General features: G+C 50.3%; 2 long non-coding RNA genes across 6 annotated transcripts in view; one reads left to right on the top strand and one right to left on the bottom strand.

Moving 5' to 3' along the window:
- Positions 1 to 22,841, top strand: part of LOC106729656 — a 40,170-nt gene that overhangs the window by 206 nt on the left and 17,123 nt on the right. Inside the window, exons 1-2 of one of the 2 annotated variants that reach the window (XR_004318280.1) lie at positions 9,381 to 9,401; positions 10,713 to 10,792. This is a non-coding gene — a long non-coding RNA (uncharacterized LOC106729656). Of the gene's footprint in view, positions 1 to 9,380; positions 9,402 to 10,712; positions 10,793 to 22,841 lie in introns of those variants that run through there. The other variant, XR_004318279.1, reaches the window with a different exon arrangement.
- Positions 997 to 22,841, bottom strand: part of LOC116662247 — an 88,505-nt gene continuing 66,660 nt past the window's right edge. For 3 of the 4 annotated variants that reach the window (XR_004318273.1, XR_004318272.1, XR_004318278.1), the window contains 2 exons: positions 21,696 to 21,797; positions 20,009 to 20,262 (listed from right to left, as the gene is read on the bottom strand). This is a non-coding gene — a long non-coding RNA (uncharacterized LOC116662247). Of the gene's footprint in view, positions 1,018 to 20,008; positions 20,263 to 21,695; positions 21,798 to 22,841 lie in introns of those variants that run through there. The other variant, XR_004318276.1, reaches the window with a different exon arrangement.

Below are 22,841 nucleotides of genomic sequence, written 5' to 3'. Positions count from 1 at the left end.
GATGCAGGCGACGCGAGGCCGGGGTCTGGGCTCCGTCCGGTAGCCTTTGTGGTCCGGGGGCCCTCCCGGTCCTCCGGCGCCTGGGCAGCCTGTGCCGGGCGTGCGACGCAGGCCAATGGTGGCCGGGTCGGGCCGAGGGGGCGCCGCGTGGGCCGGGCCGGGGTGTGGCGTCTGGGCGAGGCTGGCTGAGCGAGGGCGCCGGGATTGTGCCGCCGCCTAAGTTCTGTGCCCTGACGCGTGTGGGGAGAGCGTCCAAGTAGAGCCCTTTGGGTCTCCCCGTCGACTGGCCTCGAAGCGTTTCCCTGTGGCCGGAAGGCGGGAGGCAGGAGGAGGGGTCGCCAGTTCCTTCTCCCTCCTTTCTTTCCTCGCCGTTTACGTGGTGGCCGGAGGGTCGGCTAGGTCCAGCGGGTCCGCTGCCGACAGGGTCTAGGCTTCTTGGAATGTATCCCTAGAGAAGTAACATTTCCTTTAAAGACGTGCCCCTACCAGGGACCGAGGGAAGAGTACGTGTCCTTCCGTTGCCGTTGGGCTCAAGTCCTCTACTTATCTTTTGCAAACTTCCGAAAATCTTAACAGGAAACGCATTGCCAATAATTGGCCGAGAAACTATTCCGCCGTGTAAATTTCCCGTTTATTTAAGCGAAACCAGATTTACATAATGGGTTGCAAGAATATGTGAGAAGATTCCACCCTCTTTATTTTAAATGGAATGGTGGAACTTAGGAGACCAGGGTTAATTTTCGCTAGTCGTTCGTGCTCCTGGTGTTTTGAAGCTTAGCAGGGGGTTGAATTTGAGGAGGTAAAACACCCCGAATGAAGAACGGATGAAGAAATCTAGCCTCTTAGATTCCTGTATATTTAAAACTGTTTTTAGGTCTTGCTATCGGCCATCAGACCTCTTGTATTTCCCTCATTAAAGGGAGCCTATTTAGTAGCAGCCAAAACTTCCGACAATCCATTCTGTCCACGTTTGGTTATTCATGAAACTGTCACATCCTGTTCAGTCTCTGGAGAAATCTGAAAAAGAATTAGGTTAATACAATTACATTTATAGACATGAACAACAGACAGAAGTTTAGTTTATGCACATGCATTTTTTTGTTGTTGTTGCATTTTATACGTGGTTTTTAAAAAATGCCGGTTAAACAGCCCTGCTATTGCTAGTGTTTACTACTGGGGAGTGGAATTTGGAGGAGGCTCTTTCGGATCATATTTAAACCACATCTCTGTGCTTAGAACTTTTTTAGACAAAACAGGAATTTCAACTATGATTCTTAAGCATAAAGTTTTTGAAAGAAATGATGGTTACCAAACAGCAAAGAGTTTAGGAATGAATTTTTGACCTAAAATTTTGACCTATAGGCCTGTTTCTAAGTATGCGTTTAACGACATGGAAGAACAAGTCCCCAAATTTTCATGGGCTCTCCCCAAGTGATGGGAATACTGTTGGTTTATGTTTTGATCTTTCACAGTTCTGTGCAATAGAATCTGAAAGGAGGATTATTATCAGTGAAATAACTAAGCTTTTTAAAGAAATTACTTTACTTTATTTTTATTTTTATTTGTTTTTTATTGAAGTACAGTCAGTTACAATGTGTCAATTTCTGGTGTACAGCACAATGTCCCAGTCATGCATATACATACATATATTCGTTTTCATATTCTTTAAAGAAATAATTTTAGATCATCAAATATAAGATACCAGTAGTAATACAAAAATATTTATAAGGTTGACCAATTAGATGGAGACAAAAAGTCCAGAAGGAAAGAAAACACGTTTATGCTGGATATTTCTAGACAGCAGTATTAAGCGTATGCATGTGCGTGTGCATGTGCGTGCACGCTTGTTTCCTGATAGTGCTACTGAGGCAGAAGTTTCCTCTTCTTTCCAAAATTTAAAAACTAACATAGTAAGTTCTGCAGAGAAGATGTGATGGCATGAAAAAGCAGGGATTTTTACATAAGGGGCTGCCTCTGTTTGCAGTGGGATCATACCCATTTTAGGGGTAAAGGGCACAAAGCAGTTGGCTCCACACTGTGTAAAAGCATCTGCCTATGAGATGGCGTTTGGCTCTCTGTATGTGTGAAACAAACCCTTGCAGGAAAATAGCAAGTAGTGACTTGAGACCACTTAAGATATGCCACATCCAAGACAGGACAAGAAACAGCAGGTAATGTAGTCCCCTCAGAAGGGCAGGTCATGGTTGGAAACCCATAATATATATAAGAGATTGTACAACAGTGCAGTTTTTGTTTAGATTTTTCTTACTATGCATGAGTCAGGTATCTTTGTGTATATTTAGTGTCCTTTTATGTTTCTTTCTCTGTGGGCTGTTGAAGTCTTTTTGTATTGCGTTCTTACTCTAAAACGATTTCTAGAGCTTGTTCTTTATGTAGTAGGAAGACTAGTGATGTGCGTTGAAAATAGTTTTTCCTGTTTGTCATTGCTTTACTAACTTTGTTTATGAAGTTTTTTTAATATGGTGAATTTTATCTATTGATATTTATCTGTGTTTTCTTTGATGGGTTTTGAGTCAAAGGTAGAAAGGCTTTCCCCGCTCCTGGGTTATAAAGGAATCAGCCCATGCTTTGTTTTAGTAGTTGTATGATTCTGTTCATTGTACATTTAATTCTTGGATCCATGTAGGGTTTATCCTGGTTTATTGTATGAAGTGCAGAATTAAGAACCCCCTTTTTTTTTTTTAATAGATGAGTACCCCTTTGTCCCAAATCTGTCTTTACCCCCACTTATTTGGGAGGCTACCTTGTCATATGCTAAATTCTTGTATGTTTTCGGGTCTGTTCTTGGACTCTGTTCTGCTCTATGTATGGTAGAGCTAGTCATCCCACCACGTGGCTACTCATTGGCAAAACTCTCCTGGGTATTCCTGCCTATTTATTTTATTGTCCCTTATGAACAATGGAAAACAACGAGAAAGTCTTCAAAAACCTTTTAGATTTTCCTTAGGATTAGAATAGATTGATTAATTAGCTGATGAAGAATTAACATACTCAAGAGGTTGAGTCTTTTTATTCAAGAATATAGTACATCTTTACTCTTGTTTAAGTCCACATTGTTGTCTTTTAGGACACGGAAAGCTTTCTTTATATAGGTTTCTCATGTTTTTGTTTGATTATTCCTAGGCATATAATCTTTGATTGCTGGTTCTGTAAATCCCTCCACTATATTTAGTAACAGGAAATACGTCCGTGGAATTTAGCTGAAAAAATAGAGCCCTTGATTATTAAGAATTTTGTTAACTTTATAGGAGTCAGTGGATGATATGTTTTCCATATTCTTATCAACCCAAAGAAAGGTGGAAAAGATTTGAAGCGTGTACCTCTTCGTGTACGTTGGATTTTCAAGCACTGAGTAGGTAAAAGTTGAGTAAAACCTTATAAATTAATTTCCCTGAAAAATTTTGTTTTACACCTCATTGGAAGGTGCTAAAACCCTTGCATTTCCCCTTCTTTACACGCTTGTTGAGGTTACAAAGTTTTTGAAAGCTAATATTATGTGGGAAAGATGCAGACTGAGGCCTGATTTCCTGAGCACAGGTTAGGGATCTGTCCCACACAATCTCCTGTGGTCTCTGCTCCGGTACTGTGAGCATGATGGTCTCGGTGTGTCCTTTTGACCAGAGATCACACTGTGACATGATGAAGATAGAGGAGACATCTTGCTTGAGGTCCCAGATATCTTCCAAACAAGAGGATCATGGAAGCCATGAAGCAAGGGTTGGCTTGACTATTGCAGATAAGAAATGTGGGCAACAGACCTTTATCTAGGGACTCTAGAGGATGATGTAAGATCTCAACTGATTAATTTTAAAAGGGCTTAGACAACCTTAGTTGTACCTAACAATATGGGCTAAAGAGTACTGTTGGAGCCTGTGAACCAGAATTTATTTAAGAGGATCAAAATTAACAGAACTCTAAATAGAATTCACCTATATCACCCTTTTCAAGGCCTAGTATAAAAAATGGTGAACAGTGGCTCTCTTCAAACTAGGAGATACAAAATGCTAGTCATTTTCTTCTTTAGGGTCTTTATCATTTCCCTTTACTCGTTGATGGTACACAGACCTTATTTGCTGATGAGAACTAAACAAAATTATATTAATCAGTTTGAAAAGTGGAGTCTAGCTCAAAGGATAGCATGAAATAATGCTTTCTTAGCCTGATAAGAGTCCAAGCATAGATGAAGCTCTAGACTGATTAGTTGGATTCCATCTCACTGTAATCCTGCTTTAGCTGAGGAGACAGGCAAAATAACACAGAATGGAGGCAGACACTTGCACATTCATCATTTGCACTTTTTAACTTTTTATACTGACTTCGATAAAATAGACGAGCCAGGTCTACTAAAATTGGTACATCTTAAACTGGGCAGGCAGGATGCATTTAGGAATATGTCTTTTGGAAACCATTTGGCAAAAATCGATCCCAAAATTGAAAGTACACGAAAATTTTGGTTCATTTTATTGCTTCTCTGAAAACAGAGAAGAGAATTACATAGACAAGTGAGTAGAGGAGTGTTTCCAAGAGGGTGTCCTTCAGCCAGGTTTGTAGAATTGAAAAGTAGGAAGGGATTAAAATGACCCTCTAGAGATGAATAGTGGGATGTCTAGTTATTCAGCTTTGGGAGGTGATATATACCACCTCCCTTAGAAAGAATAAGATGGTCGTACTTGTGGGCCGTAATCCTTGGGAGAAGTGTGTGCTCCTTTGAAGGAAAAAAGCAAAAAAGTCCTTGAACAGTTGACTTCGATGAGTCTCATGCAGTATGGATCTAGAAAGAAAGATCTGTGTATATAGGGCATACTTCTGTGCCAGTACACACACAGACTGAGGTAGAAACAGACATTCACCTTCCACCTAAATGTTTCTTGCTCTCCATGAGACAGTCTTTTGAGGATGAAAAGGATAACATAAAATTGTGACTTGCTTTTCTTTGGGGTCCATGGCACGAGGAGGAGGCTCTTTAGAATTTTTCTTGATGCCTCTCAGTAGATTGAAAGATTTCTAACAGCCTATGTTTGGAGCAGAACATTAATGTGTGGACCAAGAGGGAAAAAAAACCCAAAACACAATTTAGCTGAATATTCCCAAACAGAATAGTGTATGTGCTGCTGGGGAAATCAGACATGGAGGCACGAAAAGAATAAATTTCATTCTGATTGTACTGTCTTGAGATAGCTTTACCTGGAGAGTGTGTTGAATGACGGCACAGTGAAGATTTTTTTTCCCTTCCATCTGCCACAACCATGCAAAACTATATTTTAAAACTATCTGTGACTCGTAGTAAACTCATCATCACATAACATGTGCGGATTGCAAAGAAAAAAAGACTAAAAGATTGTCTTCATATAACATGCTCGAGGTAAAACACATGAATACTTTAAAAATGACAGGTATCATAAATTTTTTCCTTATCAAACATCTAATGAAATGACTGAGATTGAACATGGGACAGACAGGAAGACACATATCATTCCTAGGTCACGTAATTGCGTACATGACTGATTACAAATATAATAATCCATATCTGAAGAACAACACACACTATTGTAAACAAACCCCCCCCCCCCAAATTTTGTGACGATCACTGTATTAGACTAGAGATGTACCTGTTTACTAACATACTTAAAGGAAGTTTGGACCAACTCCCTTTGACTCAAACTAAATAAGGCTACAACTTGAGGAAGTCTTTGAGGCGGTGGGAAAATGGAAGATGGATTGCTAAAGATACAGGTGCAGGTCCACTGCTGGGTGCCTCGATGGGCGAGTACTCGCTTTCTTGTGGTGAAGGCAGCTTGAGAGGACCCCTCAGAGACGAGGCCACTCAGGGTGGCGTACAAGGGTTTGAGGCGCCCGCCCGTCCCCCGTCCCCCGTCCCGCCAAAGTGGCCAAGATGTTGAGGCACCTTGCTTTTCGCCTGCCAGGTTGGAGCCTGCTTGGCATTTCTTTTTTTCGTCAGCCAAGGGCGGAGGGAGAGGACTGGGGAGAGGCAGGTTGCTGTTTCTGGTGCGATGCTGCCATCAAGAGGAACAGGTCCGCCAGTCGCCAGCCTCGCGGACCCTGTGCTGTCCCTTCCTGGGGAGGAGTGGCAGGGGCGTACAGTCGGGAACAAGGGCCCGGCCCGTGCCCCGGGAAATCAAGAGCTCCGCCAGCGAAGGGGCAGGAGGTGTGACCCGAGGCCTTAGAAGCTCCAGAGACGGGCACCGGGGGAAGGCGCTCGGCCCCCGTCCCGTCCCCCCCCCCCACACACCCCCCCCCCGGCCCCCCTCCGCCGGTGCCTGGCTTGTAGGGTAGAGGAAGTGGAGGCTCCGGGACTCTGGCGGCCGCCATGTCTGGGCGGGACTAGAGGAAGCTGCTCGGTTGGAGCCCAGGCCAGGCCAGGGGCCGCCCTGGGCTGCCCCGGGGCCGCGGGCTTTTGGCCGCGTGCGTGCCCCTTCCCCTGGGAGTAAGAGCAGGTCCGGCCTGGGCAGGCCCAGGGCCCCCGAAGCCTCTCTGGGCCGCGTTGAGCCCAGCCAGAGTTGTGCTGCCATTGGCAGCAGTGGCGGAGTCCGGCCCAGTGCCGCTTTTCTGTCCAGCTCGGGGATGACGTGGGGAGCCTGGCTACCCAGTGCCAAGGGGGCCCGAGGCCCAGCGAGGGCTCGCAGTCGGAGTCCAGAGGGGAACGGCGCTCTCAGGACCAAGGAGACACTGCAGAAGGAGCCCTTCTCCTGAGCCAAGAATTTCTGCCATTTCCCGGGGTGTCCAGGATTCTGGCACAGGCCTGTCGTGTCCTGTCCCCAGGGCTCCCGGACCCACCTCCTCGAGAGGACAGCACAGGAGAGGAGCCGGGCCGAGCGGACCCCTGGGCCATGCCTTTGCAGACTTCGGCTTTGTCCCGAAGAGGCCCCGAGCCTCACTTCAGCAATGAGAAGGAAGGGCCCTGGCTTCCATTCAGCCCTGGCTCTCCAGGTCTTGACCCTGTGGCCCTGTGCTTGCGGCCGCAGCCCAGCGGGGAAATCAAGAAGAGGTCTCAAGACGCTGCCTAAGGCCCACCTCTGTTGGACTGAGCGAAATGCGCGCCCCCCCCCCCACCTCCCCTATCACCACCCCTCATCCAGCTTGTCTCCCAAGTGCATACTCCGGGCACACGACCGTTCCTTCTAGACCCTGACTGTCCCCACGGGCCTCTTCTGGAGCAAGCCCTGCGGTGGCTCGTTCCTGCGCTTTGCCCAGCTCTTAACCTGCCTGGGGGTCAGCAGGCTTGCGGGGCCGGGGGTGGCTGTAGCGGTGGTGCTGGTGGTTTGGTGGTAACGTACCGGGCGAGGCTTCGAACTCCAGGAACAGGTCTCCAGGCTGGACCCCTCCCTCCACACATTCCACTTGGCTTTCACCCCTCTTGGAAGGTTGCTGACACCCGCCCCCTGCCCCTTCTTTCACACTTGGGAGCCGGCCGAAACTCTGCCAACAGGCGGTCTCACGTGGGCAGAGCCCTTCCTTGGGGCCAGGGCCTGGCCTCCCTGATCTGACTGGTTCCCTGGCCCCAGGTGGTCTCAGTGTGCCCCCCTGGCTAGGGTCAGCGGCTGCCCCTGCGAACCTTGGGCCCCGTGGGAAAAATCTCCGGCGTCCCCCCCAGACAAGAGGACCCGGGTCGTCCACGACGAGGGAGGCCCCCCGAGGACCAAGGCGTCCCCTGGCTGCAGCGTGCCCGAGCCCGAGCCCGAGTCCGAGATAGAAGGCGGAAAACTTTGGCCCTCGATCCCCTCCCTGCGGACGGTGATGTCCATCTCAGCGTGCTGATGTTGGCCCAGTTGTATCCCGTCCCGAGTGGGTCTGGATACCCAGTGTGATACGGGACAGGAAGGGCCTCATGGGGTCCTGTGGGGCATGGCACCCAGACCCTCTGTGGCGGGCGCAAAAGTAAACGAAACACACCCCGAACCGGAAGTGGAGCTGGAACTCGGGATGTGCGGCCCGCCTACGTTGCGCTTCCTTGTCTGGCTCCGGGACCAGACACTAATCGGGAAATTCTCCGTCCTGTCTGCAGAATGCTGCCCCTGACAGGGTGGCCGCCTCCTCCCCCTTTCCCCTCTGTCCACGTTGCTGGACCCGGGGCCTCCGACGGGGCAGCGGCAACGGGTCCTGGGTTCCCCCGGGATCCCACCGGCGGACCTGGGTCCCGCAAGGAGGGCAGAGTTTCGGGGGCCGGACGCCCTGGATGGGGTAGCTTCAGCTCCTGGTTCCGGAACATGGCGGCTGCCGAGGCCACGCCCCCAAGGTTGGGAAGCCCGGCCGGCCTGACAGCCAGGGGCTCCCGGGTGGGCGAGCTCGGCTCCCACCACCTCCTTTCGCTCCCGCACCTTACTCTGGCGGTGTTCCGGAGTTGGCCGCCCCCCCCCCACCCCCCACCGGGAATCCTCTGAGTGAACCAAACCCACCCTTCGTCCCATGCCCACGGTATCCACAGGCAGGGTTTGGAGGCCGTGCTCAAAAAGCTTCCGCTTGATGGCACTGTTGCTCCAGAAATGCCAACCACCCTTGCGAGCATGGCCTCTCCCTCCGCCCTTTGTGGATCAAAAAAGGCCCAGGGAGGCCCAAGAGCCATCCAGGCCCTGCAAGTGGGGTTGGCTCTACTGGTCTACTGGGGTGTTGCGCGGAGGTGGTGTCTCTCTCCCCTTCGGGGCTTCTCGTGGGCAGAAGGCCGGTACATGTGCGGACAGCCAAAGGGATGCGTGTGTATCCGTGGCTCCATCTCCGCTTCGCTCTAGTCCACACTTCCTGGCGACCGGGGACCCTGTTTATGTCTGCGCATTTGGGGACCGCTACCCATACGGGTCTTCTCAGGCAGAAGCCTAGCTCTCTCAGGACACTGATTCAGAGCTCGAGGTGGCACGGGGACCCGCATGTCCCCTCTTGTTGCGTGGTTGTCTCTCTCCTGCTCTCCTCCAGCTACCTCAACGGGCCTAAGGGCTCCGGAGCAGGCCCAAGAGGGGCTAGGCCACGGGGACAGCGGGAGGAACTGACAGGGACCCGGGGAGCTGGGGTGGATTGTTCCTGCTCACCTCCAGGGGGGCTCGGGAAGTCACTCTGCCAGCGAGTGCCCTGGGGAGGTTGTGGTGGTAGGGGTCCTGGGCGGTGGAGGGGGGGAGGGTGGGGGGCGGGGGCGGGGGTGGGGGAGGATGTGCGCGTATGCGTGCGGGTTTGAAGTCCACGGGACAGGTGCAGAGCTCAGTGTCTCCATCCACACAGATACAGGACCTTGGTGAGGGCCATTAGTTCAGCGGACCCTTCTGGGAAGCTCTCCACGGGAGTGTGTTCCGTACTCTACCCTCAAACCCCGGACTCGTTCGCACCTATGTACTTACGTATTTACGTACGTAAGGGTGCGCGTGTGTCGTAAGGAGGTACGTGTACCAGGGACACACGTGCACTTGCGTATGTGTGCGTATGCGTATATATTCACATAGACCGTTCCTTCTCTCGTACTTTTCCCCTGTGAGTGCGTTGGAGGTGCCACCGTGGAGGGAGATGTATTATCCCAGTCAAGGCAGAAGCCCTCACCGGTGCACCGTGGCGGCTCCTCACTTGTGCCTCCGCCTTGCGACCCCCTCCCTGCAGTGGGAAAGACGTGGGATTGTTGTGTGCGTCGCGCTCGCGGGCTTGAATGCAGGTGAAAGCAAGCCGACGCACAGAGGGCCGTGTCCATCTCGCCTGCTCTGGGACCCCACCGGGCTGACGTAGCAACGTAGGCTCTTTTGCGTTCGTTGGCTCTCAGCGTTGTAGGTCCCCTGGCCTTGGTGTGTCTGTGCAGAGTCAGGTCCTGTCCTGCTAGATCCTCTCCTTTTCTTTTGCGACCAGCAGCCAGGGTAGAGTGCCCTTGTCTCAGCTGGGGCGGGGTGCGGGATGCTGGGGGGAATGGCGGGGAGCAGGGAGGAGCCTGCCTTGTTTCACCTGTCCCTTGTCTTTGGACACTAGGGCCCTCTCTTCTTTCTGCCTCCCTTCCTCCCTGTCATCGATGGAGGCGCCGCGCGCCGAGGCGTGCAGAGTCGTAGTTACCCAGGCGCCAGGTGTGCGTGGTGGCGTCACCGGGGTTCGTTTTCCGGGCTCGGCGTCCACCCGGAGCAAAGCTGTGGGGTAGCTCTTCACTCGCACCGACTCCCCCCCGGTCCCAGGACACAAGGCCTCGTCCCCGGGAAGTCAGTGCAGGGGAGCTGTGTGCGGCCAGGGATGGGAGAGCTTGGTGACTGCTTACCAGCCCGTCATAGGAGCTGCCTGTCAGTGGAGGGTCTGCCTTTCCAGTTGCGGTGGAGGGCGCGGGCTTGCCAAGTTACCCATCGCTATCCCGCCACAGTCCCTCGGGTCCAGAGCCGAGGAGGAGAGCTCTGCGGCTATAAACGCTAAGGTGATGGCTGTGGTTCCCACGGAAGACAGATTGGTGGTGGGGGGAGGTATGATCCAGGTTTGACCCGACACGGTCCTTCCTGTAAGAGCTCCTTCCGTCCGACACCCGCGCAATTTCCAAAGGACGAGTGCGGCTTGATTTTTCACACCCTGCTTTCCTCGGAAGTTTTGCTGGTCCCGGGGAGCTGGTACGAATAGTCGCCGAAGACACTGTCGAGGTTGCCTGGGCCGGGGCTGCACGCGGCCCGTTGTTAACCAGCAGCGTGGCGGTCCCTCACTGAGTGAAGGGCGTTGGGCTCTCTCTCTCGTTGCAGAGGAGGCAGAGCGCGGAAGGAAAGGTGGAGAAGGGACATCATCGGGGACGTCGGTCCATCTCTAGGCGCTGGTGTTCTGGGTGAGTGAGTGCTTTCTGTTCCCTTCCTTCTCCTCTTCCAAAAGGGTTTATTTCATCATGGGAAAGAGGCAGTGATTCTGGTATGTCGGCAAGCCTCGAGGAGGAGAGACTCCCAAGGTAGGTTCCCGGCAGCGGGGGGACACTGGTGTACTAGGCCGGAGTTTTCCGCCGTGGCAGAGAAAGGCTCTCGAGGCAGGTCGTGATTGTGGAGTGGGAAGGAAGAGATGCTTGGACGAGCATGTGGATCATCCGTGTACATGCGGGCGATCGGCACGTGGAAACTGAGGTCAGTGTCCTGCAGGACCGGGGAGAGTGGAGAGGAATTGGGCCCGAGCCAGGGCCTGGGGCGTGTGCACCTGCGACCGGGACCCAGATTGGCCTCCAGCTTCTGTGAAGCTTAACTGCCAGCGACGTGATCATTCGGCCGCCCACCTCACCCACGAGAAGCCGCGGTCTCAGCCCCAAGGGGGCACAGGCGGTTGGTGACCCTTTGAGGAGATCCAGGCCTGTTAGGCCTTTGGCCTTTTGTGCTGTGAGGGCAGGAGCCCCGTATGCCTGTTCCTCCCCTCGCCTCCTGAGCACCCTTGGGCCCAGCTCGCTCCACCCTGGCACTCGCCCAGGCCGGGAAGGCCATGGGAGGGCGCTCTTGCTGGATTATTGAGAGGTTGCGCCGGCTGGACGTTTGGGAAGGGGGATGCGGACGAGACTGGGTGACCCGTGAGATTGTGTCTCGCCAGGCACGGGCCGGATGTGACTCGAACTCTGTGCCCACACTCAGTGTGTTTCCCAAGGTCTTCGGCTTGGGAACCGATTGCTAAAGATACAGCTGCAGGTCCACTGCTGGGTGCCTCGATGGGGGAGTCCTCGCTTTTTTGTGGTGAAGGCGGCTTGAGAGGACCCCTCAGAGACGAGGCCACTCAGGGTGGCGTACAAGGGTTTGAGGCGCCCGCCCGTCCCCCGTCCCCCGTCCCCCGTCCCGCCAAAGTGGCCAAGATGTTGAGGCACCTTGCTTTTCGCCTGCCAGGTTGGAGCCTGCTTGGCATTTCTTTTTTTCGTCAGCCAAGGGCGGAGGGAGAGGACTGGGGAGAGGCAGGTTGCTGTTTCTGGTGCGATGCTGCCATCAAGAGGAACAGGTCCGCCAGTCGCCAGCCTCGCGGACCCTGTGCTGTCCCTTCCTGGGGAGGAGTGGCAGGGGCGTACAGTCGGGAACAAGGGCCCGGCCCGTGCCCCGGGAAATCAAGAGCTCCGCCAGCGAAGGGGCAGGAGGTGTGACCCGAGGCCTTAGAAGCTCCAGAGACGGGCACCGGGGGAAGGCGCTCGGCCCCCGTCCCGTCCCCCCCCCCCACACACCCCCCCCCGGCCCCCCTCCGCCGGTGCCTGGCTTGTAGGGTAGAGGAAGTGGAGGCTCCGGGACTCTGGCGGCCGCCATGTCTGGGCGGGACTAGAGGAAGCTGCTCGGTTGGAGCCCAGGCCAGGCCAGGGGCCGCCCTGGGCTGCCCCGGGGCCGCGGGCTTTTGGCCGCGTGCGTGCCCCTTCCCCTGGGAGTAAGAGCAGGTCCGGCCTGGGCAGGCCCAGGGCCCCCGAAGCCTCTCTGGGCCGCGTTGAGCCCAGCCAGAGTTGTGCTGCCATTGGCAGCAGTGGCGGAGTCCGGCCCAGTGCCGCTTTTCTGTCCAGCTCGGGGATGACGTGGGGAGCCTGGCTACCCAGTGCCAAGGGGGCCCGAGGCCCAGCGAGGGCTCGCAGTCGGAGTCCAGAGGGGAACGGCGCTCTCAGGACCAAGGAGACACTGCAGAAGGAGCCCTTCTCCTGAGCCAAGAATTTCTGCCATTTCCCGGGGTGTCCAGGATTCTGGCACAGGCCTGTCGTGTCCTGTCCCCAGGGCTCCCGGACCCACCTCCTCGAGAGGACAGCACAGGAGAGGAGCCGGGCCGAGCGGACCCCTGGGCCATGCCTTTGCAGACTTCGGCTTTGTCCCGAAGAGGCCCCGAGCCTCACTTCAGCGATGAGAAGGAAGGGCCCTGGCTTCCATTCAGCCCTGGCTCTCCAGGTCTTGACCCTGTGGCCCTGTGCTTGCGGCCGCAGCCCAGCGGGGAAATCAAGAAGAGGTCTCAAGACGCTGCCTAAGGCCCACCTCTGTTGGACTGAGCGAAATGCGCGCCCCCCCCCCCACCTCCCCTATCACCACCCCTCATCCAGCTTGTCTCCCAAGTGCATACTCCGGGCACACGACCGTTCCTTCTAGACCCTGACTGTCCCCACGGGCCTCTTCTGGAGCAAGCCCTGCGGTGGCTCGTTCCTGCGCTTTGCCCAGCTCTTAACCTGCCTTGGGGGTCAGCAGGCTTGCGGGGCCGGGGGTGGCTGTAGCGGTGGTGCTGGTGGTTTGGTGGTAACGTACCGGGCGAGGCTTCGAACTCCAGGAACAGGTCTCCAGGCTGGACCCCTCCCTCCACACATTCCACTTGGCTTTCACCCCTCTTGGAAGGTTGCTGACACCCGCCCCCTGCCCCTTCTTTCACACTTGGGAGCCGGCCGAAACTCTGCCAACAGGCGGTCTCACGTGGGCAGAGCCCTTCCTTGGGGCCAGGGCCTGGCCTCCCTGATCTGACTGGTTCCCTGGCCCCAGGTGGTCTCAGTGTGCCCCCCTGGCTAGGGTCAGCGGCTGCCCCTGCGAACCTTGGGCCCCGTGGGAAAAATCTCCGGCGTCCCCCCCAGACAAGAGGACCCGGGTCGTCCACGACGAGGGAGGCCCCCCGAGGACCAAGGCGTCCCCTGGCTGCAGCGTGCCCGTGCCCGTGCCCGTGCCCGTGCCCGAGCCCGAGTCCGAGATAGAAGGCGGAAAACTTTGGCCCTCGATCCCCTCCCTGCGGACGGTGATGTCCATCTCAGCGTGCTGATGTTGGCCCAGTTGTATCCCGTCCCGAGTGGGTCTGGATACCCAGTGTGATACGGGACAGGAAGGGCCTCATGGGGTCCTGTGGGGCATGGCACCCAGACCCTCTGTGGCGGGCGCAAAAGTAAACGAAACACACCCCGAACCGGAAGTGGAGCTGGAACTCGGGATGTGCGGCCCGCCTACGTTGCGCTTCCTTGTCTGGCTCCGGGACCAGACACTAATCGGGAAATTCTCCGTCCTGTCTGCAGAATGCTGCCCCTGACAGGGTGGCCGCCTCCTCCCCCTTTCCCCTCTGCCCACGTTGCTGGACCCGGGGCCTCCGACGGGGCAGCGGCAACGGGTCCTGGGTTCCCCCGGGATCCCACCGGCGGACCTGGGTCCCGCAAGGAGGGCAGAGTTTCGGGGGCCGGACGCCCTGGATGGGGTAGCTTCAGCTCCTGGTTCCGGAACATGGCGGCTGCCGAGGCCACGCCCCCAAGGCTGGGAAGCCCGGCCGGCCTGACAGCCAGGGGCTCCCGGGTGGGCGAGCTCGGCTCCCACCACCTCCTTTCGCTCCCGCACCTTACTCTGGCGGTGTTCCGGAGTTGGCCGCCCCCCCCCACCACCCACCGGGAATCCTCTGAGTGAACCAAACCCACCCTTCGTCCCATCACAGGCCCTTGCCCACGGTATCCACAGGCAGGGTTTGGAGGCCGTGCTCAAAAAGCTTCCGCTTGATGGCACTGTTGCTCCAGAAATGCCAACCACCCTTGCGAGCGTGGCCTCTCCCTCCGCCCTTTGTGGATCAAAAAAGGCCCAGGGAGGCCCAAGAGCCATCCAGGCCCTGCAAGTGGGGTTGGCTCTACTGGTCTACTGGGGTGTTGCGCGGAGGTGGTGTCTCTCTCCCCTTCGGGGCTTCTCGTGGGCAGAAGGCCGGTACATGTGCGGACAGCCAAAGGGATGCGTGTGTATCCGTGGCTCCATCTCCGCTTCGCTCTAGTCCACACTTCCTGGCGACCGGGGACCCTGTTTATGTCTGCGCACTTGGGGACCGCTACCCATACGGGTCTTCTCAGGCAGAAGCCTAGCTCTCTCAGGACACTGATTCAGAGCTCGAGGTGGCACGGGGACCCGCATGTCCCCTCTTGTTGCGTGGTTGTCTCTCTCCTGCTCTCCTCCAGCTACCTCAACGGGCCTAAGGGCTCCGGAGCAGGCCCAAGAGGGGCTAGGCCACGGGGACGGCGGGAGGAACTGACAGGGACCCGGGGAGCTGGGGTGGATTGTTCCTGCTCACCTCCAGGGGGGCTCGGGAAGTCACTCTGCCAGCGAGTGCCCTGGGGAGGTTGTGGTGGTAGGGGTCCTGGGCAGTGGGGGGCGGGGGTGGGGGAGGATGTGCGCGTATGCGTGCGGGTTTGAAGTCCATGGGACAGGTGCAGAGCTCAGTGTCTCCATCCACACAGATACAGGACCTTGGTGAGGGCCATTAGTTCAGCGGACCCTTCTGGGAAGCTCTCCACGGGAGTGTGTTCCGTACTCTACCCTCATACCCCGGACTCGTTCGCACCTATGTACTTACGTATTTACGTACGTAAGGGTGCGCGTGTGTCGTAAGGAGGTACGTGTACCAGGGACACACGTGCACTTGCGTATGTGTGCGTATGCGTATATATTCACATAGACCGTTCCTTCTCTCGTACTTTTCCCCTGTGAGTGCGTTGGAGGTGCCACCGTGGAGGGAGATGTATTATCCCAGTCAAGGCAGAAGCCCTCACCGGTGCACCGTGGCGGCTCCTCACTTGTGCCTCCGCCTTGCGACCCCCTCCCTGCAGTGGGAAAGACGTGGGATTGTTGTGTGCGCGCGCTCGCGGGCTTGAATGCAGGTGAAAGCAAGCCGACGCACAGAGGGCCGTGTCCATGTCGCCTGCTCTGGGACCCCACCGGGCTGACGTAGCAACGTAGGCTCTTTTGCGTTCGTTGGCTCTCAGCGTTGTAGGTCCCCTGGCCTTGGTGTGTCTGTGCAGAGTCAGGTCCTGTCCTGCTAGATCCTCTCCTTTTCTTTTGCGACCAGCAGCCAGGGTAGAGTGCCCTTGTCTCAGCTGGGGCGGGGTGCGGGATGCTGGGGGAATGGCGGGGAGCAGGGAGGAGCCTGCCTTGTTTCACCTGTCCCTTGTCTTTGGACACTAGGGCCCTCTCTTCTTTCTGCCTCCCTTCCTCCCTGTCATCGATGGAGGCGCCGCGCGCCGAGGCGTGCAGAGTCGTAGTTACCCAGGCGCCAGGTGTGCGTGGTGGCGTCACCGGGGTTCGTTTTCCGGGCTCGGCGTCCACCCGGAGCAAAGCTGTGGGGTAGCTCTTCACTCGCACCGCCCCCCACCCCCGACTCCCCCCCCCCCCCCCCCCCCCGTTCTCAGGACACAAGGCCTCGTCCCAGGGAAGTCAGTGCAGGGGAGCTGTGTGCGGCCAGGGAGGGGAGAGATGCTGATGTTTTATTTACCAGGAAGAGAGGGTTCTTTTTAGTGAATGTTCTGTGAGGTGTTTTCTGTGTTTGTCTTTGTTAGTATACTTGTGTTTGCTAAGTCACTCCTGTGTGTATCATCAATATCTTATAAGTATGTGTTATAGAAACACGTACTGTTGCATCGTTGGAGGCTACTACTTGATTTCTGAAGAAAATGATTTTAACATTATTAGTTAATATAGGGCCTGTTGCCCTCGTATTTTCTCTACTCAAACTAGGTTGATCGGTATGGCAGTGACGTATCATCACATGGGGCTTCTTTTTGTTGAGTCACTGACACATTGTAAAACTGATTTTGCTGAAATGTGTTCAAGTCTGTGGTTATCGTAAAATAATTAACTTTTTTTACCTTAAAGAAGTGAATTGTATGATACATTTTGCAGAGTCTGTAGTATTTTAACAGAATTTTTATGTATGAACATGTAATAGGAAAAGAAAGTTAAATCAACATGTTATCATCCCTTTTCTAAAATCTCACAGTGATGCAGAAACTAAACCCAGATCTAACCGAAGGAGGAAAATAAGTAAGGTTAATATAGCATAAATGGAATAGAGAAAAGACGAATTAGATAACTGATAGCTGGTTTACAGAATTACCATATGTTTAACTAGACTACATAAAGAAATTGTACATCACTAAAGTTAGTATTGTTAGTGGGAATCACGGCTTATCCAGAGTGATACAATTGTATATTCATAAAAGTAGCCAACAAATGGCATCATTTGGTGTATTATCAGAAGAATACAAAAACATATGTAGCAATTGATTATAAATAATTTAAATCATCACAACAGTTGCGATTGTTAGACCAAATGTCTTCCTTCATAAAGAGAAATTAATACCATTCCTTCTCAAGTTTCTCAGAAAAACGTAAAATCACGAAATTAAGGTCCATAGAAATGGAGCTATATACAAGGCGGGATAGGTTTATTTTTCAGAATTGTCTCCTGTGATGTTGGAGTTTGGGAAGTACAAAGTCTGTGTTACAGACTGGCGTGATGGAAGTCCATGGAAAAGTTCATGTTGCAGTTGAAGTTGTAAGGCAGTGTAGAAGTAGGTTTCCTCTTCCTTGGTGGACCTCTGTTTTCTCTTAAGGTTATCAACTGATTTGATGAATCGTACTTACATTATGGATAGTAATCTGTACTTTAATTATAAATGCTAATCTCATCCAAAATAGACCTTCAGTTCACATTTAGACTAGTGTGTGAGCAAATATGTAGGAGTCATGGCTTAGACATGTTGACACATAAAATTAACCATCACAGCATCTTTTGTCATTTTTTATGACCAGTATTATCCTAATATCAAAGCCAGACAAAAAATATCACAAGAAAAGTACAGACCAATATCTTGTTTGACTATCCGCATAAAAATTCTCAACAAAATACTAGGAATCCTCATCTAACAGCGTATTAGCAGGAACGTGTCAGAATAATCCCAGGAATGCAATGATGGATCCATATGTGGAAATTAGTATCATAGACACATAAATAGGCATAAATAGAATGAAGCCTAAAAACCACATAATCATGTCAATTGACGCAGGATAACCACTTGACAAAATATAATACCTTTGTTTTAAATTGTAGTTGATTTATAATGTTGTGTTAGTTTTCTGTGCAGTGATTCAATTACACACACACACACACACACACACATATCTCTCTTCTTTTTAAGATTCTTTTCCATTATAGATTATTACAAGATACTGAATATAGTTTCCTGTGCTGTACAGTAGGTCCTTGTTATCTATTTTGTATATAGCAGTGTGTTAATCCCAAACTCCTGATTTATCTCTCCACCACCCTTCCCCTTTGGTAGCGATACGTTTGTTTTTTATGCCTGTAAGTTCATTTCTGGTTTATAAATGAGTTCATTTGTATCATTTTTTGGATACCACATAGAAATGATAGCATATGATATTTGTCTTTCTCTGTCTGACTTCACTTAGTATGATGATCTCAAGGTCCATCCATGTTGCTGCAATTCTTTTTTATGGCTGAGTAATATTCCACTGTATATATGTACTACATCTTTACACATTGGTCTGTTGATGGACACTTAGGTTGTTTCCATGTCTTGGCTACTGTGAATAGTTCTGCTATGAACATTGCGGGGTACATGTGTCTTTTCAAATTAGAGTTTTCGTCTTTTCTGGATATATGCCCAGGAGTGGGATTGCTGTGTCATGGTTAACTCTATGTTGAGTTTTTTGAGGACCCTCCATACTGTTCTCTATAGTGGCTGTACAAATTTACATTCTCACCAACAGAGTAGGAGGGTTCCTTTTTCTGCACATCCTCTCTTGCATTTATTATTTGTAGACTTTTTGATGACAGCCATTCTGACTCGTGTGAGGCGACACTTCATTGTACGTTTGATTTGTGCTTCTCTAATAATTAGTGATGTTGAGCATCTTTTCATGTGCCTGTTGGCCATCTGTATGTCTTCTTTGGAGAAATACCTCTTAGGTCTTCTGCCCGGTTTTAGATTGGGTGGTTTGTCTTTTTGATATTGAGTAGTATGAGCTGTTTGTGTATTTTGGAAATTAATCTGTTGGCCTGAACTTTATCTGAACTAGAACAGCTTGACTCATGGCCGTCAAATACACGTTGTTCATCGGATTTAACCATTAAAGAATGTCCACTTTGAAGATAAGGAGTAGTGTCCCTTCCTGTCATGCCAATGCTAGTATGCCTTCAAAGATACGGTTCCCTTCCCAGAGGCCAGGATCATGCTGGCTCACTGTGTGCATGCTTATCTGTAACCTCATCTCTGTTGAAACCTTGAAGGAAGAAACCTGTTGTGTTTGTTACGTGTTCTTTGTTCTTAGGAGATACAAAATTGTGCTGAAAACCATGCTTCTCTGGGGTGCTTTCTTCCTTGGTGGAGGCTATACCTAAGAGTTATTCCTCAGCTTGCCACAAAGAAAACTCCCTCCTATTCCTCAGTATAGATTGCTTTGATTATTTGTGTCGACATTGCCTGGCATAGCCGAATATCCGAGAAACCCAAATCTACTTTGAACTAGCCCTTGGCACTCTGCAGGTGCTGTGGTGAGTTCCTCCTTCTATCTGGACTTCCATATTTTAAGTGAGGCATGTGACTTTTATTTGCGTCGTTAAGATCTGAGGATAACAGTACATTTCCTAGGTGAAAGGGACCTAGGAGTCATTTCCTAGGTAGGGAAAGCCTAAGGGGAACTTTGAAGTAAACTGGGTTGGGTGACCTTTTGAATTTGGCTTAAAATTGGGAAGGTTTCTAATATATAAAGTCTCAAGAAACTGTTTGACAAAGAGACTAAAAATCTGTCCAGCTCTGAAGAGAAGGGACACTAGCTCCTTCCAGCCGAACGGCATTCTTTGGTTTAGTGCCTGAGGATTCATCCTCAGGACATCTAGCAGTCCCAGAGGGATCACATTATGGCACCTTTTAAGTAATTGATGACTTGCATGGGGACGCACAGAATTACAGTCAGCCCTCCATATCCATGGGTTCCACATCCACAGATATGGACACACAGATATGGAGGGCCAAGTGTAACGGACGTGAGCATCTGCTGATTTTGGTATCCACAGGGGTCCTGGAACCAATCCCCGACGGATACTGAGGGCTAACCTTATTGAGAAAACTATACACTGAAAGAGGAGCATAAGTTGGTGAGCTCACAAAGGAAAGTTAGAGTCAACAGTTAGTTCTCTGAAAATATTCCGTACTTTTACACAGCTATGAATTAGAAAAATGTCAAAAACCTCTAGTCAAAATTTTACCGCTGACAATTTGATTGTCTTCACGGAGAATCAAGTCATGCAGTTCGAGAATCAATTCATGAAGGTCAGTTTTATACATTTATTTCTGCTTCATGTTTTAGGTTACACCAGGAGATGCCCAAACAAAGGTGATGGTGGTGGGTATGGTGTACCATTTAGTAGAGATAAAGGAGTTGGAGGAGGAGGAGGAGCAATTCCTGTGGGTAGAGGTGGCACTGGTAGAGACGGTGGTGGGGATGGCCCCTCACCTGCCTGTGGATGCAGTGGAGGTGGTCCTGGAATTTAAGAGCCCCCTGTGAGTCCATGCTCCTGTAATACAAATAGTCCAATGTTTAAATGCTTGCAATAGAATATGAAGCCCAGAATATACAGCAGTAGATGTTTGTGGGGTTTTTTAAAATCAAGTATACACTGCTTATTAATTTGTCAGCATTTGAGGGCTTAATAGTGCATGCAAAGGACTTGTATAGATGTTTGATGAACATTTTAAACACTACACAGTGACTACTGCTAGAAGAAGAGTTGGCATTCTCATCTAATCCCTAAGTGGGGCACAAAGGGTGTCTTATATAGCAGCAGTGACTGAGCTGTTTTCTACTGCCAGTAATTAGTTAAGTAATATCCATTTGCATAAGAATAAGGCTTATCCAAAGTTTTTCCTCTTTTTGGTTTGTAATGTAGGTATGATAAGTAGTTTCATCTCACTGTTTTAGAAGAGGAAACAAACTCTAAAAGTTTAGGTGACTGATCAAATGTCACATACTCATTTGAAGCATGATTAGGATCTGAATGTAGTTCTTCTCAGACCTGTTTCCATTCCCTGTCTGATGCAGCAGCTATCGGGGTGTGGAAAAGGGGAGAGAGCCCGGCTCAGCTCTCAGAGATGCGAAAAGGAAAGTAGGATTTTTTTTTTTTTTTTAATGAAAGCTTTATTGAAAAGAAACCCAGTTTTATAAAGTGAAGCAGAATGAGGCCAGGAAAAAGCCACCAGACTGCGTCACTTGGAGTTCACTGGTCACATACTTCTTGGCAGAATTGTGGATACAGAACAATTTAAGACAAAACATCTAGTGGGAGTCTACTATATTAAGATAGTCTTCACATGCTGCACATTACCTCCGAGCGTAAGCTGTCTTGAGGAGAGTACTTAATCGGTTGTCAAGGGTAGACCACCTACTTAAGATTAACAAGCCCCCATGGGTACTTGCAAAGAGAATAGAATGTAGGTGGATCTGTGGAACTACAAAGTTTACAGGTTTTGAAATGATGATAGTCGAGATTGCAGAAGTATACAGAAAAATTAATCACTACTTCATATTCCCTCAAGACAGATGTCTTGACCCCCCACCCCGAATAACGATTTTAAGTGTAGAATGGGATCTTTTTGTCATAAATAATGTAGGTGGATATGTAAAGTTTTCATTTTTGAAACGATGGCAGTTGAGATTTGCAGACATGTAAAAAGCTTTTAGAATTTTCTTTTTGAAAGGGAATTCTGTGGTCCCAGTTTTTCAAATCATCATGATTTTCCTCTCAACAATTTTTGTTTCTATAATATATTCTGTCACAAAATCCATGGCATTTTTTTTAAAACTAATGAGCTCTTCCCCCGTATGGAAATTATGTATTTTTTTGAAAATCCTATCTGTAGAGTGGTTTAAACGAAAACAGATAATTGCCAGTAAGTCAGCTTTTGGTCACCTTTTCCTTCCATCGGACAAGATAATATGTGCTTTCATTACCTGGGTTTCATGCTGCAATTCTGTTCCAAGGTCTTTGAGTTTCTATTCCTATTTTTGCGGCTTGTCTTGAGTTTACGGTTGGGTTCTGAATTCTTCATTTTTCTGCAATGATGACCACTATAAATGTACACATAGTACACCTATCCCACACATAAATCATAAACTACCACATACTCTTTCCTTAGCTAACGTAATGAATTCAACAATTTATGGGTGGAAATGTGCCAAAATCTCCACATTTACAATGACTAAGACTCAAAATGACCCTTAAACCAAAAGCAGCAATAGGAAGCTATACTATAACACCCATTAATTCAAGATTCCTGTGAAAGATTTTACTTAGGTAACATTTGATCTAGGGCAGGAAATATCAAGTATGTAAGGAAAGGAACTTCTCAGGAACCTTCAGACACTCTAGGTACATGTTTCTTAGTACACATGAAACTGCCTTAATAGTAAATTATATCCCTAGTTAAGCACGGAATAAATAACTAAAGAACCTCTTTGGAGCAACAGTGTAGCTTCCACGATAACGTATGCCGAGGGAGCAAGAAACACGGTGTGATGGATGTGTTCCTTATTTTGACTGTGGTGATCATTTTTCAGGTGTAACATACGTCAATATTTATCAAATTGTATACTTTAAATAGAGCAGTTTACCTTCAGCCAATTATACCTCTTTCAGTAAAACTTTTTAAAGAAACACCCAGAACATAGGTGTCTGGGCCAAAGCAGCCAAGGAACAAAGTGGAACGTATCCCTAGAGAAGTCATATTTCCGTTAATGAATTTTTAACCTAAAAAATTATAGTTCCATTTTCACGTATGTGCATTTAAACCACATGGAAGAATAGGCCCCCAAATTTTCAGGGCCTCTCCCCAGATGATGGGACTAGTGGCGTTTTACGTTTTCATCTATTTACAGTTCTGTGTGGTAAGAGGAGTCATTTTATTAATGAAAGTGGCAATGAAGTTTTTTAAAGAAACAGTTTCTGGGTAAAAAGATAATTAAGTTTTTGAGTATAATACAAACTGAATATGGTGAACAATTTATGTGGACAAAAAATTTCAAAAGAAAAAGACATAATTATGCTAGTTATTTTCTGACATGGTAAAGGTGTGTTTCTGCAAGCACTTGTATCTTGTT

This window comes from Camelus ferus, chromosome X (assembly GCF_009834535.1).
Source record: "Camelus ferus isolate YT-003-E chromosome X, BCGSAC_Cfer_1.0, whole genome shotgun sequence".
Lineage (NCBI taxonomy): Eukaryota > Metazoa > Chordata > Mammalia > Artiodactyla > Camelidae > Camelus > Camelus ferus.
The sequence above is the reverse complement of the archived record's forward strand: the minus strand, read 5'-3'. Positions and strand labels throughout refer to the sequence as shown.